The sequence below is a fragment of the Odontomachus brunneus genome, unplaced genomic scaffold (assembly GCF_010583005.1).
Source record: "Odontomachus brunneus isolate Ranch 3 - 2012 unplaced genomic scaffold, Obru_v1 Obru_scaffold_012, whole genome shotgun sequence".
Classification (NCBI taxonomy): Eukaryota; Metazoa; Arthropoda; class Insecta; order Hymenoptera; family Formicidae; genus Odontomachus; species Odontomachus brunneus.
Window position 1 is genome coordinate 1,755,427 of NW_022639462.1, and position 9,848 is coordinate 1,765,274.

Genomic DNA, 9,848 nt, shown 5'->3' on the forward strand with positions numbered 1-9,848 from the left:
TATGTAACTTTTAATAAATTTGTTGCTGCATCAATGCGACAGAAAATTTGCGTTAGTATATGATGTAAATTTAATAATTAATTCAGTACAGAGTATATATTTGTTTTATACATAAATGTAGTTAAAAGAATTGCAAGGTTTCCATCATGATTGTTTAATATCGTGGAAACCATGAAAATCAATCTGGGCTAGCGATATCTACGAGCAAATTCTGGTCAAAGAGATTTCCTTGCTAAATTTTACAAATAATTCAGGTACAAATTCTGTCTGTCTGTCTCTCTTTTTCTCTTTCTTTCTCTTTGTCATCTATATCGATCAAATATCAAACCTATAACGGCAATGTTCGCCAGTCGTACATCGATCTTCGATCGTAGCCGATTTCTCACTAATTTGTCCAGATAATTTTCGCTGCGACTATAGTATCGTTTGCTTGTGGAGTAACACAGGCATGCCGCTCGCTATATAACGAGCGAATCTTCCTTTTGTGATAACGCGAACAGGAATTTGCAGCTGACGATGAAACGAGCCGCTTGTAGTAACCGGGAATTGATTCCCACGAGATTTAATCCGAAATACGAATGGACGAATGAATCGACGATAATGACGGCTCTCGTATTGTACATCACGTCGAGAGGATGCAACAAAAAATTGCGCGTAGCACGATAATACGATGATATCACGCTCGTACGTGCGTGCGTGCGTTCTCTCTCTCTCTCTCTCTCTCTCTCTCTCTCTCTCTCTCTCTCTCCTCTCTCTCTCGCGTTCGTTCGTTCGTTCGTTTGCGCAATGAAAAGTTATCGAATCGTGAAGTGCGCGATTGCTCTCGCTTCGTCTGCCGAAAAAAAATATTGTCCCGAGCGATACACGCTCGGAATTAAATGCGTCGACGGCTCTGCGCAGTTTCCCTGGTCGCGTTGCAGCCTGACGCGCTTTGAAACGCGTTTCCGCCTGTCTTTACTGTGCGCGAGCGGAGATTTTATGTGTCGTTAGCGTGCTCTACCTACGCACTCATCTACCGCGCCGTTTTCTACACGCAGTCCTTGTACTTTCGTCGCGCTTAAGCTCCCCCTTGAGAAACTGTCGCCCTTTCCGCGCGCGTCGAAATGAGACGGTCGCAGCCGTGAACTGCTGGGGTCAATACAGGCTACACAGTTGTGAGAAACAAAAACTCGAATATCGTTTACAGAGTCCGAGTTTTTCCGATCCGACGTATTCTAGCTCAAGGATGTAGTCGTGGACTAGAGTCCATCAAGAGTAAAAACCTGGATAACGTTTAATTTTTGATAAAAAAATTGTCTCACTTATGACGGGTGTTTACTCGCCTCGAGTTAATCCTTAAAAGAAACTTTCCTGTACATTTATTTGCAATACTACTGATAAAAATAGATCTCTCAATTTCTAAGAAATTACTTTTTTCCTCCCATATTTATCTCTCTCATCATATAAAATAGCGATTTCTCCTACAGAAAAGTCTCTGAAGGTTTGCCGAGTCTCTGTGTACGATAGTCCTCGGACCCGCCATTTTCGGTTAGGCAAGGAACTAGACCAATTAGTAAGAAGTCAGAGGTGTCCGGACTCGTGGACAAGCTGTCGATACAGCCGCTTACGCGCCGACACGGCGAATGAGCGTTTCCTTTCGGGTATTATTACCCCCGATGTGTGTGTTTCCTATACCGTTCAAATTCAGGACGCGTGGTCGTACGCGCCTATAAATATCAGCACTTGCCTCGATTTCACGCACCAGTACGTGTCGAGTGGCCCTCGCGCGTTTGCCCACGGAGAATTCGTCAGAATGACTTTCCGTTTTTATCTGCGTGTACGCGCGCCGCCGTGTAAAAACCGTAGGCAGGTAGGCAATGGCTGGTGGGTCCTTTCTCGGGCAATCGTCGAGCGGCGTGTCGCACGTCGCGGGTGAGATTTCAGTGCGCTCATAAAAAGAATAACTTCGCATTCCGATCCGCGTTGAGTCCGCTTTCTAACGGCTTTCCGCGAGTCGGCAGGCAATGTCGCAGTTACGGCGAATATTACGTGAGACCGTTCCTCCATTATTTACACTCAACGAGGATCGACATTCGAGTCCACTCTCCCCCCCCTCCCCTCCTCTACCCGAACGCGCATTTCGATCGTATCCTTCTATAATTAGCCGGAACAATCATACGATATGTATAGCGTCGCGGGGACAATGGTTGCATTTGGAAGATGGGCATCGCGCCGCGCTTAATTGTCAATTATCAGTCGATAAAACACGCGCGCGGCTCCATGGGAACAAAGCGAACGAAATGTCCGCGACGAAACGAGTCGACGTACGTTAACGTCACATGACGCAACATCGTGAGCACTCCGTGAATCCCGAATCCGCGGCAGATTCTCTCCGCGTTTTCAGAACACGCTTCGAGAAATGGTGCAACGCCACCGCTGATGTGGCCGAGAGAGGCACGGGAAACTATAAAACTACAAAGACAGGAAAGATCTCAGGGGGACGCGGATCGATCGCGATTGTATCGTGATTCGACGCGGCCCCGCGTCTCACCGCTGTCTGACGTAATCGGGGTGGGACACACGCGAAATTGTTAAATACGTGAGACGTGCCACACACTGGCGCAGCTAAAGGCAGAGTACGGGTCTCACGGCAAGTTTCGCGCGCTAGGCATGTGGCAATGTTTTGGCTCTCATCGATCGCCGTCCACCCCTTATACTGCGGCGTAGTATCGCACTTCTTTGCTCCCATTACCTTTGCTCTCCCACCACCTGCACGATCCACCCACGCCCTGGTTCACTCAACCACCATCACCCTCGTAGAAAGAGAGAGAGAAAGCAGCGATTCTCAGTCGTCGCGTGGACCGTTTGAGTCTTATCCGACTAGAAAGGAGGGTATAACTTTTAGGCGATTTGGGGACCGCTAGGTGAACGCAAATTTTCTACTTTTTCCTTCGTATTTTTTCTTGTAGAATTAAAAAATCGACCTTAAAATTACGCTAAGTAAAGGGAAAAATAGTTATAGACATTTAAACGTTGATTTTCCCTGAAAATCATGTATTTTCCAACACTGCAATCTTAAATACGCTAAGTAAAGGGAAAAATAGTTATAGACATTTAAACGTTGATTTTCCCTGAAAATCATGTATTTTCCAACACTGCAATCTTAAATACGCTAAGTAAAGGGAAAAATAGTTATAGACATTTAAACGTTGATTTTCCCTGAAAATCATGTATTTTCCAACACTGCAATCTTAAATACCTTGGACCTTTTTAGAGGTGCTAAATCTCACGTTACATAGGAGACTTATTTTCTCAAAACTTAATAATGATATGAGAATATATTCTAAGCAGCAGAAAAAAAGCAGCAGTCAATTAAAAAAAATATTAACGTCCAAAATATGTGATTTTGTAATCCAGGTTTCCAGGATTTCATTAGTAAATGAAAAATTAAATGATGTTTTATTTATTCTTTTACTTTTTTAAATTCAATGTCATCATAAAATTATATCACAAAAACATCGGCAGCCCACTGATGATTGTGAACCAAGTGAATTCTAACGAGTCTTGAGCACCTGATTTGCTTTTATCAACTTTTACTTATACCCACCGATACCATTTATATTCAATTAGCAGTATTACATAAAATATCTCCTTTCTCTATCGGAAGCAGTACACGCACATGGACGTGAGGGAAAGTCGGTCCTATCATTTTTCTTTTTTTTTATATATTTTTTTGTACTTTCTCTTTTTTCTTTTTTTTATTTTTTCAATTTTTAAAAATTTTATTTTAGTACTTTTAAAAAGGTATTTAAGATGGCAGCGTTGGAAAATGCATGATTTTCAGAGAAAATCAACGTTTAAATGTCTATAACTATTTTTCCTTTTACTTGGCGTAATTTTAAGGTCGATTTTTTAATTCTACGGGAGAAAATACGAAGGAAAAAATAGGAAATTTGCGTTCATCTAGCGGTCCCCAAATCGCCTAAAAGTCATACCCTCTTTTAACCTTTGCTCCTGATCAGGTTGATCCTAATCAGTTATCTAGTTCGTATAAGATTATCGAATTCTAATTATTAATAAGCCTTATTATTAAAAATATCCTGACTTCCACTTTGCGTTACATGACTTAGCAGGATCCGACAACATGGCCTTATACAAAAGAGCTAACTGATTAGGATCAACCTGATCAAGACCATGGGCTAGATTTCTACAGCCGGGTATTAGCGAGGAATGTCGTTTTATCGCGTATAGGGCATCGCTCGAAGCGTGATTAATCCGTGATATAATCCCCGTGTTTTTATCGGACAATCGTGCTTCTGTCGCGCGCGAGAACGGGAAGAAGTCAAAATTATCCGCTGACGCTGCGTCATTCCAGTGCGCTCCGGGATACGTCGCTATTTTCGTAACACCGTTGGAAGCACACAATGTTTTGCGCATTCGGAACGTAACGGGGCAACCGCAGTAAAAGAGGCAAAACAAAAGAAAAAACCTAAAAATAAATAAATGTGTCGAGCTTTCAGCTACGATAAAGCGAGAGAGGGAGAGAAATACACGGGGAATTCAATATAATATAAATGTATTATTTCCGTGATATTTTTGAAATCAATCGAGTACACAACGGAAATTGCAACTCTAAAAGTCAGGAAATGAAATCGACGTGATTATCGACGGGCGAGTCAATTTTTAATTCTACAGAATATACACAGAATATACACAGAATATACACAGTGAAATACACATCGTCGTAACGACAATTATCGAGTTCGATTCGCTTTTGCAATTCCAATTGGATGCAGCAACAAGCGAAACGCACCTCGCGTTATTATCGTGAAATAGGGGAAATTATTTTCGCGCGTTTATCGCGTCGAAATCTAGCAATTGCACCGGTCGCTTTCACAAGCCACGTTATAAATATTGTCTCCTGCTACATCTAACGCGACACGATCGCGTTTGTCTCGAAATAAACCGGCCGTGCGCTTAACGAAAGAGCTCGCTATCACACGGGGATAAAATACACTCTCGCGTGAAAAATATATCACGTTGCAGTGCAGTTTTTGCAAAGCCGCGGGGCCTGGCACGGCTCGTACAGAAAGTCGTTGTGACGCTCTCTTTTTCGGCACATACGTGAAATGCGTAATATTGTTTGGACAGTGATAAAGGTAGCCGTGTTTGTCGCTTCTCGAGAACGACGTTATATCTCATTGCGTTAGTCTTTATCGGCCGCGGCACTATAGATTAGAACTGGTTACTGCCATTCGATACGCGTGCACACATGCGCGCCGCGTACGTGTGTGTGCGCGCGTATTTTCCAAAACATTCTCGTTAGTACGATGTTTCGGAAAATATTCGTGCAATTTAAATTAATTTCGATAAAAACATATCTCTAAGCATCGATAGCAGCCGACAAGTGGATCGTTCGGCTCGCAAAACGAGCGTCCTTGCTCCGAATATCGTGCTGATAACGTGCGGATCGAATGACGAGATCGAATGCACTCATTCTGATTTTTGCAATCTCTCTCGCTTTCTCGCGGAGAGAGCTTAATGTTCGCTTCGATCAATATTTATCTATAGAGAATCACATAATTATGTATACATTGTAACTGGAAGGCGTCGCGAAGAGAATTCATCGAACTAACGTCAAAGTTAATTAACGTTGGTCCGACCAGGCTTGCTAGTTTTTATTTGCTGTCTCTTGGGACTTTGTTTGAGTCGGATTAACAGGAACAGGAGAAACAATCGTGTCGCGAGCTAAAATGCGAACTCGGTCAGATGATAATTCACCTCACATCCCGACGCGCGTATCTAGTTCGTCGCTGAGAAAACCACACATACACGGAGAAAATTTCACAGTAAAAATTACTTACAGAGAATTTTGTAACCGGGAGGAACAGATCGACATGCTGCCGTAATTGCGTCTGTCGTTTCATATGTGCTACTTCTCTCTATTTCGGGGAAACTAAAATTTGCTTTGTTTCTGATGAAGTTCACTATGTTCCCTGGCGAGATGGACTTTTAGTAGCCAATTCCAGAGCACAATGAGATTGAACAGAAATTCTATACTGAGAAGAAAAAGTTGGTCGATTTAACTAAAATTACAGTTCTTTTTAGCTTCAACTATATTTTTTGTAATAAATTGGATAAAAGTAGTAACATGCATACAAGGCTATTATCACTGACACTATAGTAAAATTTGACGAAAAGATAATTATCTTGACCATAATTGACTATTTCCCCGTGCGATTACGGTTACAAGTTGTCAGTTTTTTCTCAATGTACGAAAGGAAACTGTAATATTATCTCCGTGTGGGTGCACAATCGTGCAGGGAACGACAACGGCGGCGCAACGTGACGGGACACCACGCTCCGACTATATTAGACGACGATATCACCGGTAACGAATAACAAGGCAGTAGTCGAGCGCGAGGCGTGAGGAGGCGTGGGTGAGAACGCCAATGAGCAAAGCAGAAGCGAAAAGACAGCGGGCAAAAATCTTTTTTCTTATCAGCGGCGCGTTAGCGATCGTTGTAGCGAACGGCGACGACGGTGAGAAAACGGTATCGCGCTTGATTGCGTTAAACGTCGGCGTGTCTGAATCAGCGGCAAGTGGCGGTGGCATTGTCGCGTGCCTGAGAAGTGTAAGGTCTCTCAGCGGGAGCAGAGGGCGGAAAGAATCAGAGTACGATCTCTGCCCCCGGTGTCTGAAACTTAATGACCGCGGCGGGGTAACGATGGCAGCGGGCCCGTGCGACAACGCCGACGGCGAGCAGGAATGCGCGAATACACACGAGAGAAGACCCCGCGAATGTGTATCGAGAGAACGTACTACACGGTGCGCGTAGGTTGAAAACGAGCATGCGACGTCCTCGTCTTCGATTGGTCGGAGATAGCGTGCCGAGCCACGGCAAGACGAAGCGCGTCGCCGTGTCGTCGTGCGTGGCGGCGGGGCATGGTGTGTATGTGTGTGTGTGTGAGGTAGTGTGTATCGACCATCTCCTCCCATTCAGTTTCATCGCCGCCGCCACTTCGTCTTCGTAGAAGAGACGGAGAGAGAGGGAGAGAGAGGGAGAGAAAGAAAGAGGATGCCAGCCCCTACGGCGTGGCGACCGAACGACAAGAACGACGCGCGAGGAAGCGAGATAAGCGAACGTAGCGCGCCGCGTCCTCTTCGTCGGCGTCGTGAGATTTAACGCCCGCGCGCGCGCGGGGAACGAGAGAATCGTGTCATCGGCTCCGCTATCGCCCTTGATTGTAACGTAGTTTTTGTCTCGTCTTTCTGTTAGTTGGCGCGAGAGAAGGTCGATTTATCGGGACGATACCGTTTATCGTATCTCGCATTCTGTGCAGAAGAGATATCAGGGTCGCGCACGCGATATATATTGCAACGTGGTTACTCTCTCTGCTCTAACAACTCTGCCATCCAATTAAATATACGCGTTTTTCTACCGTGCATCGATCGATCGCATCCGGTTGCACCTCTAGCCAGGCTACCTGCCTACCCACTTACTTACCTACCGCCGTGCGCGCGTTGCGCCACGTTATGACATTCGAAAAGTCTACGTGTGCTTCATGCGGCTCAAGGTGGTTGTTGCGTGTACCGCGTCTCTCGAGTTTTATCGTTACACAACCGCGGTATCTCGCGGTAATAAATCGCAAAGATCTTCGTTTTCCTCCAAGTAAATATCTACTCTGCTGTCCCTCTGCTTCTCTCTTTCTCTCTCTTCCTCCCTCCCTCCTTCCCTCTCTCTCTCTCTCCTTCTCCCTCTCTCTTTCTCTATATGATCTAACAAAACGACGCGAGCGACAATATACAATCTCCTACATGTGATTAACGTCGCATGATTTGATTTCGGCAATCGTGTTGCCACATTTCCCGCGGCATTCTGATCATCGCATCCACGTGCCTAGTGGCACGCGAGCGAACTATATGATGTGATTGCTCGTTTATGCGACAGTATAAGACAGACGTGCAGTAAGCTTGGCGTAAAAAAACACTTGGAGCAAGAAATTAAGATAATTTATTTCGCTTACGCGTGCCAACACTCCAACTCCCTCACACCAGAAATATGAGAAAAATCAGAGAGTTGGAGTGTATATCGAAATAAATTATCTTTATTTCTTGCTCCACACCTTTTTATTTTTCATCGAGCTTTACTGCGCGTACTGTAGACGAGTCTTGGCGGCCGATGAGGAGCGGTTCGGTGAGACGTACGGGCCGCCGACAGACATCCGCGGGTGGTGTCGGCGAACCTGCGAACGCGACAGCACAAATACCTCTCGTAGTAGAACGTGGACGGTGCGGCGCATGGCGCTGTGAATGAAGTCCGCTGTTCACCCTCTTCCTCCCGTTCGGCGCGACGTTCCCCCTTCGTTCCCAGCCTGTTCCCCACCAGCGTCACCGTCGCTACCCACCACCACCGCCACCATCGCCACTACCGTCGCCGCCGCCGCCGCCGCCGCCGCCGCCGCATCGTTCCCTCCGATGCATCCATCTTCCTCGTTCCACGCTCGAGCCGGTTCGTTGCATTCGCACGCATTACGCACATGACTTGCGCACCGGCTCCAGTACCTCGATGTCGCCGCGTCGACGTTGGATGTACGTACAAACGCCGGCTGCAGGTACACACACACACACACACATACACACACGCGCGCGCGCGCACGCTTTGCAACGCGCGATCGTTCGTGCCGGGTGTTCCGATGCGCTTTAACGCCGATCGCAGTGTGTAAAAAAAAGATTTTGTATCGCGGAACTCGCTTGCGCCGCCCGTGTGTGCGATCAGACCGGATTATCCCGCTTATCGTCAGCGCGATCTGTCTCCCGACTTGTGTGCGCGATTCGTTCTGGTACGAAGATACATGGAGACGTATACGCGTGAAAAGAAATTATCACCCCTTATGGGTCGACAAGGTATTTTCCTGGAATAATACACTGAGAAAAAAGGTTACTTGAAGATTTATTTGCAGGGCATAAACTTTATTTCACATAAATAGTACCGCCAAGAGTAGCCCTATTAATTGGCGATGAAGTTAATCGGAGCTTGATAAAAGTCACCATAAATTATTAAGTATTATTAGTATTTGTAATGCGTATTATTTTATTGATAAGAACTTTTATCTCTGTCTCTCTCCCTCCCCCATTTCTTGCAACATTTCTTATACGTAAGTATTAAGTTTCTTGTAAGTTTTTTAACAATACCTATTTGTTTCGACATCATATCTATTTGGACACATCACTTTGATACTTATTTGATATCTTTCTCTCTTTAGTCTACCCATCAGTTTTATAAAAAAAAAATAATTTAAGATTCTGCCACTAAATAAAGCCACTAAAAAGATTCTGCCACTAAAAGCTTATAAAAGCTTAACCGTTCTCTTTACAAGTATCTTTTTCTCAATGTAACTACACAAGATTAGGTAATACTTAACTCAGTTAAAGTTTTCTCAAAGTACATCTTAAGTTTTTTCTTGGAACCATACAGCAGAAACGAAAAAATTGTGTAATTTTTGTGTATTTTAGTAGGAATATAATAGAAACTCTCATTATATTGCAGTTTTTTTACACTAAGATGCATATACAGTCAAACAAAAGTTGCATCCTGAGTAGAGCCCGACTCTACCCTTGTTGATTTCCAAATTCTTGCTGCAGTCGTTCTTGTTGAACGTTTCGTATTTTATGTCGTCGTGTATTCCTGGAAACACAGAGAGTGAGATATATTTGTAGTGCGGCGAATCGGTGCCTGCGAAAATGCCCGTTCCGGCGAACAGGTTTTTCGAAACAAAAGTTATAGAACCCAAAGGGAAACATTTAGAGAGAGAGAGAGAAAGAAAGAGAGAGAGAGAGAAAGAGAGAGAGAGAGAGAGAGAGAGAG

At 44.7% G+C, this 9,848-nt stretch overlaps 1 protein-coding gene and 1 long non-coding RNA gene across 5 annotated transcripts in view; one reads left to right on the top strand and one right to left on the bottom strand.

Moving 5' to 3' along the window:
• The window catches only part of LOC116840817 (insulin-like receptor), a 69,303-nt gene that overhangs the window by 13,287 nt on the left and 46,168 nt on the right, over positions 1–9,848 (top strand). The window lies entirely within an intron of this gene.
• Positions 8,936–9,848, bottom strand: part of LOC116840818 — a 5,219-nt gene continuing 4,306 nt past the window's right edge. For all 4 annotated transcript variants that reach the window (XR_004377422.1, XR_004377424.1, XR_004377421.1 and 1 more), the window contains one exon: positions 8,936–9,668. This is a non-coding gene — a long non-coding RNA (uncharacterized LOC116840818). The remainder of the gene's footprint in view (positions 9,669–9,848) is intronic.